We start from the raw sequence: 9,178 nt of genomic DNA, 5'->3' as shown, positions 1-9,178 counted from the left end.
GCCTCGCCCAGAGGCCGCAGGCGCCGGTGGAGGCACGATGTTCCCCTCCTTCCTAACTGCGCCGCCGAAACGCGGTGTTCCTTGTGGTGTTCTCACCTGCTAGTTAACAGTGGCGCGTGTACCGTTGTTTTCTGTATGGTCTCATTGAAACGGACGTGCCCCTAGGGTGAGCGTGCATCTACGGGGCCTGAAGGCACTTCGGAAAGACTAACGTTCTTCCAGAAAAGTTTAACTTCTTTATTGCAGGAGTAAAAGGATTGTGGGACAGAGCCCTTTGCAGGCACCTGTGCATCCCGGGGAGCAGCCGGAGGAACAAGTAGGATCACGAGGGGTGGCAGGAGCTGCTGTCCGTCTGCTTGCACGGCCCTGCTGCCAACAGCCCGTCGGCTTCTCAAAGTGGAGCAGGTGAATGGGCACAGCGGCTAGTGCCAGCTGAGTTCATGTGTCCCAGTGTGAAGGGGAGCGCCGTGCCATGACGCAGTTGCAGCACAGGGCGACGTTGCTGCAGTGCCACAGAGCTACCAAGGAAGGGGAGATTGCAGGGGCTGGAGCACTGCCACTGATGGGGCTGCCTGGCTGGTTGCTGAGCGTGTGTGGGACGGTCCTAACCTTGGGGCCACGGCCTGTGCCGACTCCTCCCAGGTTGCAGCTGCACTCTCAGAGTTTTGACACTAGCATACTTCACAGTTTTATACCTGACTCTGCAGATGGGGAGCTGTGCTGGTGCAGTTACACCAGTTGAAGTGCTCATATTGTTGAATAAAGTCAGTCTTGTTTAGATGGGGTTTATCTTTCACCAAGAGCAATGCTGGGGTACCAAAGTGGTCCCTACCTCCATTGCGCAGCAGTGAAGCTGATTCAGACCTTCAGCTGAAAAACTTACAGCGGGCTTTCTCAAGGAGGATAGCTTTTTGAAACATAATTTGCGACGCGTTTTGCTCTCTCCAAACCACTCCCTTAAAGTTCACAAAGTAAATCTCCAGGACTGTATTGTTAGAGGCCTCTTCTTAGCAATGAAATAAATGTTTATAAATCCAATAAGATTGTTTTCTCAAGTCAGTCTTCTGTTTCTTGTATTTTTAGCATTTCACTAGATCTCCATTGCCTTTCCTGGTAGTCTTGAGCTGATGTTATAAGAACAGCTGGGCACCATTCCTTCTTTATTAGTTATCTGTAACATTTTGTGTCTCCCTGGAGAAACTGCCTTACTGTATTTTGCTGATTTTCTGGGGCTTTGCTTCCACTAGAGGGAGGTGTGCACAAAGCATGTGCTGATCTTGCTGTTAAACTGCATCACTGCCAGTAAGAACAAGCACAGATTTAAGAATGATTAGAGTGCATTTACTGCAGGTAGAAATAATTGATTAACGCCGTTTAAGAGCTGCTGTTAATAAGCTAGGAAGTAGAATCAGGATGTCATTTGAAAATTAAAAAATAACTAATTTGCTGATGTAGTTACAGCTCAACCACAGCATGAGGTCCCAGTTGTTCCAGTGAGCGTGTAGATTAGAAATCGTGGCTAAAGCTGATTCATACAGCCAGAAGGGGCTACTAGAAACAGGCAACACTGGCCCAAGGGTAGGGAAAATAAAGGCAATCAAGGATCCCATGGGCATCACACATATTTCAGATATACATATGCTATGTATGTATTAGGCTGTGTTTTATGAATAACTGCGTATTGATGTGTTAGAGGGTTTTTAAATGGTTGTTAGGGTTTATTTTCAAAAGCTGGGGTGAAGTGCTTGCTAATCTGTATGTAGCATATGTGGCCAGATTAATTTTTTGTATTACAGTGGGTGAGGACTGATTTACTTGTCAAATGAAGAGAAGATTCATGCACACATAGATTCAGTTACATCCATCTACGTATGGCCATCTGTCTATCAGCTTATTGTCACTGAGTGGAGACAGCAGCGTGCTTCCTGGTGCATGCAGGCTGCTCGCCGGTTTCGCTTCAGTGCAGGTGTTTGGCTGCAGCTTCCTCACAACAGGTCGTCAGTCGCTGTACTGGACATGGAAATGGGTGTAGAGATGAGCTGAAGAACAGCGTAAGCAAGACCAATGAGAAGGGGCTTGCTTTGCTTTCTGTTCTGCGGAAGTATTAAATGTGTTGTCTCTTCCACAGTCTGAAATTTTATGTGTGTGTGTGTCTAGGTGGGATAGGTGGCCCTTAGGATCCCTGACGAGGTTTGCAGGCAGTGGAAAAGGCTGTTTAATACCTTTCTACTAAATCAGTAAGACAGTATTTCCCTCACAAATACCACTTCTTTTGTAGTGACCACACCTGTTTAAATTAGCACTGGTTTTAGCTTTGTTCAAATTTTACATTAGTCAGCTGGGAACTCTCCTGTATGCTGGCAGCGGGTGAAAAATGAGCAAGACGGCAGTCATGCAAATCATTGTAAAATTTTGTTGCCTTTTTTTTCATATTTCACTAAGAGACACCAAATTGCCTGTCCACAGCACAGTGTTCGTAGCAGTACAGTCTAATGCCTCTCTTAGGAGACTTTCTCATAGTTGCATCACAAATGTAAAATGCTTTGGAGATTTGAGACAAGAGAGTTGAAAATCTGGACCGGTGGATCCTGTAGCATCTTTGGTAACTTGGGATGAAATCTCCTGGAATACTGTGGTTTGAATCATTTGATGTTAGTAACCAGAGAAAGAGAAGCATGTGCGAATTCTCTCTCTGTCAAAGATGCTTTGGTTTTTTAATTTGGTTCACTCATTATTGTATCAAATAGCATAATTCAAGGCCTGACTCAGTGTTCCTCCGTCCATGTCTGTGAGCTGTCCTCTTAGATCACGACAGTACATCTGAAAGAAGCACATCTTGGGAAGATGGCAATCTGGAAGGGTCGGCACAAAAAATGGCAGTGGTTAAATGCCAGACAGGGCCTGTGACGTGGGTTCAGGGGAGTGAAAAATGCAAGACGGATGCGGTAGGGAGAAATCATGAAGGAATACCAAGGGAGGAAAGTCTGCCTGCGAACCCCAGTATTCACAGCTGTGCTGCAGCTCGTTTACAAAACAGATGATGCAGGTGCATTTTTGGGGCCCAAAGAAAGACTGAGGTAAATTGGAAAAGGAATATAAAGACATCCCCTGTAGTCTGGTATTTGATACAGGCGCAGCTGTGAAGCTGAATGCATCACAGCGTCCAGTTCTTTACAAAGCTTGACAAGTGGCTTCGGTTTTGTTTTTGCTGATAACATTCATAATCCTCAAACCCCAAAAAAGGGAAGTTCCGTCTGCTGAAGACGTGCCAGAGGCTTTAGTTGTACGTACATATGACTGATGGTATCTTTGTTCACTCTTTTTTGCTTGTGTTCTTTTAGTAGTTAATACTACTTGCCAGAGTGTCAGGGTGGCATTTTCCTTGTTGTTACAATTTTGATTTAAGCCTGGGGAGAGTAAAAAAAAAGTAAAGCCTGTTTCTGCTTGAATTCTTTTATATCTGCAGTATTCTGAGGGCTCCTATACAGGGGTTTACTTTGGTTTATTCACTGTAAGCTGAACAGATTACTGATCCTTTTTTTTGGCTTTCTTGTCTGTGTTAAATGATTACATATACTGCATTTAATCGTAAATATTTATGGATTTTAATTGCTACAACCGAGGCTGCGTCTCATCTTCAGTAAGCCTGCTCAGCTGACCATTGCCCTATATTATTTCCATCAGGCTGTGTTGCCTAAGGCTCTAATTCTTTCAGGATATTTAATAAGTGCTTAAATGTGTTGCTCAATCAACTCGCATGTGTTGCTGGATCAACTTGCATATTTAAAGGTTTATATTTAGGCAGGTGTTTAACTACCTGGATGAACTGAAGCCTTTAAAGGGTAGAGTGTCTCAAGCTATTTTATTTCATTACTTTACACTGCAAAGAAACACTGCTCTTTACTATTTCTATATCAAAATGAAAATCTGGAAAGCGTGGCTCAAGTGAAGTAGGATTATTAGACACGCACTGTCATGACAGCACAAAAATTTCCCCTGTTGTTTTGATGGCTGCCTGTTAAGGGAACATTATTTTCTCAAGAGAGAATTTTTGCTTTTTCAGAAACACACAGAAACAGACTTTAAACTTAAATTGCGCAGCACTACACTTTAGCTAGTGTCTTAATACCACAGAGTAAGTTTCAATTTCTAGGGTTGAAGATGTAAAAAAATGAAGAACAGATTATCCTCTGCAACTCACTGGCATACATTTAGATGCAGTGGCCTCTTCCTTCTACAATATTGGCTTTATTTTGAATAAAGCTGCTGTGTTTCACAGAATAAAGGAAAAACAACGGTCTAAAACTGCAAGCAGAAGCAAACGTAGAGATACAGATTCCTTAGGCATGCTAAGCAGCAAGGAAGGGTGCTCCATGCTGCTTCTGATCTTTTCAGCCTTACTCATTTCTCGTATTCCTGTCTGTCAAGAAAAACACAAATCCCTCATTTCTACAGGAGAAAGTTCAAGTGCCAGTAGTCTCCACAGCTATGTGCCAAGTGCCAGCCAAATGATCAATAGCTTTTAAGCCCAAAGGCATTTGTATAAGTAGCTCTTGTTTATCTATCTCCTATTTAACTTCTGTCGGAGCTAGGCACCTAGACAGATTTTCAAGATTTGCCACTAACTTTTGGTATTAGTACTTCATCTTTGCTTTCTTGAATGGTTTGGGTTTGAGAAGGTGTTCTGGCTTGGAGGAGGGAAGTCCACCTCCAAATGTGTATGTGTGTGTATATATATATCTAAGTATCTCCATATTTGGTGATACAGATTTAGCTAGCTAGGTAGTCTCATCAGCATGTGGGCATTTTAGACTTTAAAAATAAAGATACGAATTATTTTTAATGTGGTTGTCATTGGTGTTCATGAGGTGCATACGTTTTCCTGACAATTCTGCTCATGCCGCTGTTGCCAAATGACTGTCAATATAACTGAGAGGAAATCCTGCTTGAGAAAGCAGCACTACAAAACTGGAACGAGAGCTAAGACAGATACTTTGATAAAGGCATAGACAGAAAACTTATGGAAAACATTTTCATTTCAAACAAGAATACACATATGCACAAACTGAACTAATATTAACTGACATCAATAACCAAGTTTTTTTCCCCTTTGTCTAGGAAACTCTTGGATCCATCTGAGTACCCAGAAAAATGGGTGGATGAACAAAATATGTTCCTTAGTCATCTTTACTGATAAACTTAGTATTGTAATATAGCTGGTATGTTCTCATTATGAGCCCAGTCTTCTTCTATAATAACTTATAATGAGTGAATTAAAAATGCAGTGTCAATCCGCAACAATATGTTGTGCAGCAGATGACTGTGTTTGTGCCCTCTTGGATGACGTGACTTGGTAGGACTTCTGTGCTATACGTAGTGCACATCTGTGTATGCCATGTCTTCAGGCATCTTTGCGGGCAAAAGAAATGTCTGTTTAAAGTCTTATCTTTTAATTAAGCCTTAAGCTGAAAGTAAACTGTAAAAGGCAGTACAGTAGAAAGATGAACATTATTTTGGCAGGTCTTAAATTACATTCCAACAAATCTTATTAGTAAATTCTGCATGTAAATATTACCTGTAATTCATTCCCCATGTTATCTGCTGCCTTTTTTGGTATTTGCAGAGAAAAATTACATCAGGTGTGTTCAGGTGTGCATTAGTCTTGTAAGAGTGACAGTTTCAGGAACTTTCGAAGTCTGTCTAGACAGTTTTTGTTAGGACAGCGAATGATCTTAGGTGTAAGGTATCACGAGTGAAATCAATTAAAACTGCCATAGCTACAGGCTTAGACTTAAGCTTTTAAATCAGGCTTCAGAAAATAAATCAGTTCAGTGCATGTAGTCCCACCTACCAAAGTCTTCATTACGGGGAACCCTCCTAGCGAGGCATGAATTTTGTTTGCTCTTTCCATGAGTTATGTGAACACCAGTGCATGGAATAAAGCCAAAATTCAAAGATACCACAGTAGGTCAGTCTTCAACCACTCTGATGCTGCTATAGCGCATGCTGTGTTACATTCCTTGGGAAAAAAGTGTTACAGCAAATCCTCCACTGTCTTGCTGTTTTTCTGTACTAACAGCTCATATTCAGCCCTCTAGTGATGGATAGACCTTACAACTGACCAGAAAACTGAAGAGGTCCAGGCAGTACGTGTTTGTTCCATAGCTTACTCGGTCACATGAGACCTGCCTGCTAATACATGGGAATTTGTCTTTTGCATATGTTGTAGGAGCCCAGTTACCAAGCACAGGAAAGTTTTAGCCCTCTTTGTGAAGGTATATGTGTGTGTTTCTCTTTCTTTGGATCCGCTGTCCTGAAGCATCCCTTGCCTCCTCCCGAGGCAGCCCCATGCCTGCTACTCTGTGCCCTGGGCTCGGGTTTCCTGCCTCCCTCACCTTGGTCCAGCCTCTGACCCTGCTCCTGGCTTGACTTTTACATTTGAGCCACCCCTTGACTTTCCAGTTTATTGACAATGCTTCTTAGCCAGGCCATGGGCTTGTTGCAAGCTCAGGGTCAGTCGCTGTGTGCGTTAACTTCAACACAGCTCCAAACCCAGTTCAGGCTTGGCACAAATAATTTGGCTTATGCGTCCATGCTTGAATCTCCCAATATATGTAATTATGCTCCTGACTGGCTGAGAATTACCTCACTTCTGTTTTCCTTGGCTCTTCTCTTCTTTTGTGCTTTCAGCCCGTGTTCCTCTCATCCACTGTTTTTTCTCTTCCTTTATCCTGTACATGCCTTGAAAAAGGTCTGTCATTAACGCTAATGTTTTGATATTGCACAGGTTAAAGATCTGTAGCTTTCTGAGGGCCTTTGGTCTCCCTACGGTGCAAATGCAAATCAACACAGTTTATGCCCATCACCCCAGCCATTTAGACAAGGTGTTTATTGTTAGAGCAATATTTGGCAGTTTCGACACAGAAGAATGTGTTCACTGTTGTACAGAGGCTCGTCTTGCAAAGTCATTGTCCGTTTCCTGGTAGAGCTGAGAGTACAGTGCCCACTTTTCCCTTATCCTCTAATGGCAAATTCCAGTCCAGTTCTCACCCTGCATGAACTGCCTGATGGACCACTGGTGGGCTTTGATGGAGCATGACCTGAGAGTTTACTTTTGCTGATCCCTAGTCGCTGATGTGTTCGTCAAGAAGATTATAAAAGTACTTGAGGCAAGGCATATAGCTCTTCTTGGAGTACTTAATCAAATAAATTCCAAAGATTTATAGAGAATCAGTGTCTGAATCTATCAGGAAAGAGTTTTATTGGCAGAAGAGGATCTGAGCAATGCAGAATTGGTGGCATGGGAATAATAAATACGAGAAGGCAAGAAGTAACATCATATGTCTAGGGTTAGTGCAGCAACCCAGCTTTTTAACCTTTAATATCTTCTTACTGAATCATAATCTGTATGATTCTCTTTTTTTGTTTGATAACCTTTCAGGTTGTTTATTTCCTTCTACAGCCATTCACCGGAGCATATCCTCTGGAAACAGTGCAGCTGCAGTGTTGCTGCCTTTAAGCTGTCCTTGAAGGCTTACAGGAACAGACCCCCACCACCTCCCCACACCCCCAGGATGCACTCAACTTGGAGATAAACATGTCCAAGCAGACAGCAAACTGGTCTGAGGACTGTAATGATGGAGTAGGACTGAGTAAAGATGTCCAGCATAACGTTAATAGATATGTAAGTTTCATTTAAAATATTAAATAGTGATGTGGAATGAAGAATGAAAATACGTCATTCATATTAATCAGCTGAGTTACTCTTGCTGACAGTATAAAGAGCACGGGAAGTGAGAAAGATCACAGAAGTGAAAAATGTAGATGGCAAATAACAATCGTTTACAAAATAATCCATATGAGGAAGAGTATTTTGATTGTGAAGGACATACTTGGAAGCCAACAATACAGAGAAAGCCACAGTTTAATCATAGCAGGGAGTAAATCGTATCAGGGTATCCATATTTTTTTCAGGCTTAATTCCATGTCTGGTCAGAGCACAGGATGGCCAGAGCGTTCCTCTGGTTTATTTACTCATCTGCAGGCATTTTGCAATAATTGATTCAGTCACGGGACCACAGAATTATGTAGGCTGGAGGTCTGGAGGTGATCTGATCCAACGCACCCCACCCATCCCACTCCAACCCCAAAGCAGGGTCAACTTAGATCAAATTGCTTATGGCCTTGTTCCTTGAGTTTTGAGTATTTCCAAGTCTGTTCCAATGTTTGACCACCCTCATAGTGCAAAAGATCTTCCTAATACCTAACTGGAATTTCCAGTGTCCCAGCTTGTGTCTGTTGCCCCTTGCCCTATTGCTGTGCACCTCCAAGAAGAGTCGAGCTTGTCTTCTTTACATCCTCTGATGTGGACAGCAGTTGTGGACAGCAGTAAGATCTCCCCTTAGCTGCCTTTTCTCCAGACTGAACAAACCCAGTTCTCTCAGCTTCACATCATAAATCATGCTTCAGCCCCCCTGACTGTCTTGGTGGCCCTCTCCAGGACTTGCCGCAGTTTGTCACTGTCTTTCCTGTACTGGCGAAGCCCAAAACTGGACGCCATACTCCAGATGAAGTCGTACAAGTACCAGCCAGAGGGGTAATAATCATGTCCATCAAGCTGTTGGCTACACTCACATGTAATACAGCCCAGTATGGACATACTGTTGACTTGCTGTCCGCCAGGACCCTAAGTCCTTGCAAAGCTGCTTTCCACCCTGTTGTCCCCCAGCTTGTGCTGTTGCATGGAGTTGCTCCACCCCAGGTGCAGGACTTTGCCTCTGCCTCTGTTGAACTTCATGAGATTTCTGTCAGCCTATTTCTACAGTCAAATGCGCCCCGAAGAGCAGCCCTGCTTTCCAGTGTACCAGCTGCTCCCTTTTATTTGGCGCCAGCAGTGGACTGGATGACCGTGTAATGCACCCTGTCATCCAGGTCAGTGTTAAAGGTACTAAAACAGTATCATCAGCTCCAATATCAACCCCTCAGGAACGCTGTTAGTAAATGGCTGCCAGCTGGAGTTCGTACCACTGCCTATCAGCAGTTTGCAAATCAGCAGGAGAAAAGCAAGTAGAGGCTATAATCTGAGCACATTTGGCCTACAGTCGAATTTTGTGTTGATCTGAGTGTTTTGGAGATCTAACAATGAAGTCTTTCCAGTTTTACTTGTTTGCCTTCTATG

The sequence above is a fragment of the Pygoscelis adeliae genome, unplaced genomic scaffold (genome assembly GCF_000699105.1).
Source record: "Pygoscelis adeliae isolate BGI_AS28 unplaced genomic scaffold, ASM69910v1 Scaffold19, whole genome shotgun sequence".
Lineage (NCBI taxonomy): Eukaryota > Metazoa > Chordata > Aves > Sphenisciformes > Spheniscidae > Pygoscelis > Pygoscelis adeliae.
The sequence above is the reverse complement of the archived record's forward strand: the minus strand, read 5'-3'. Positions refer to the sequence as shown.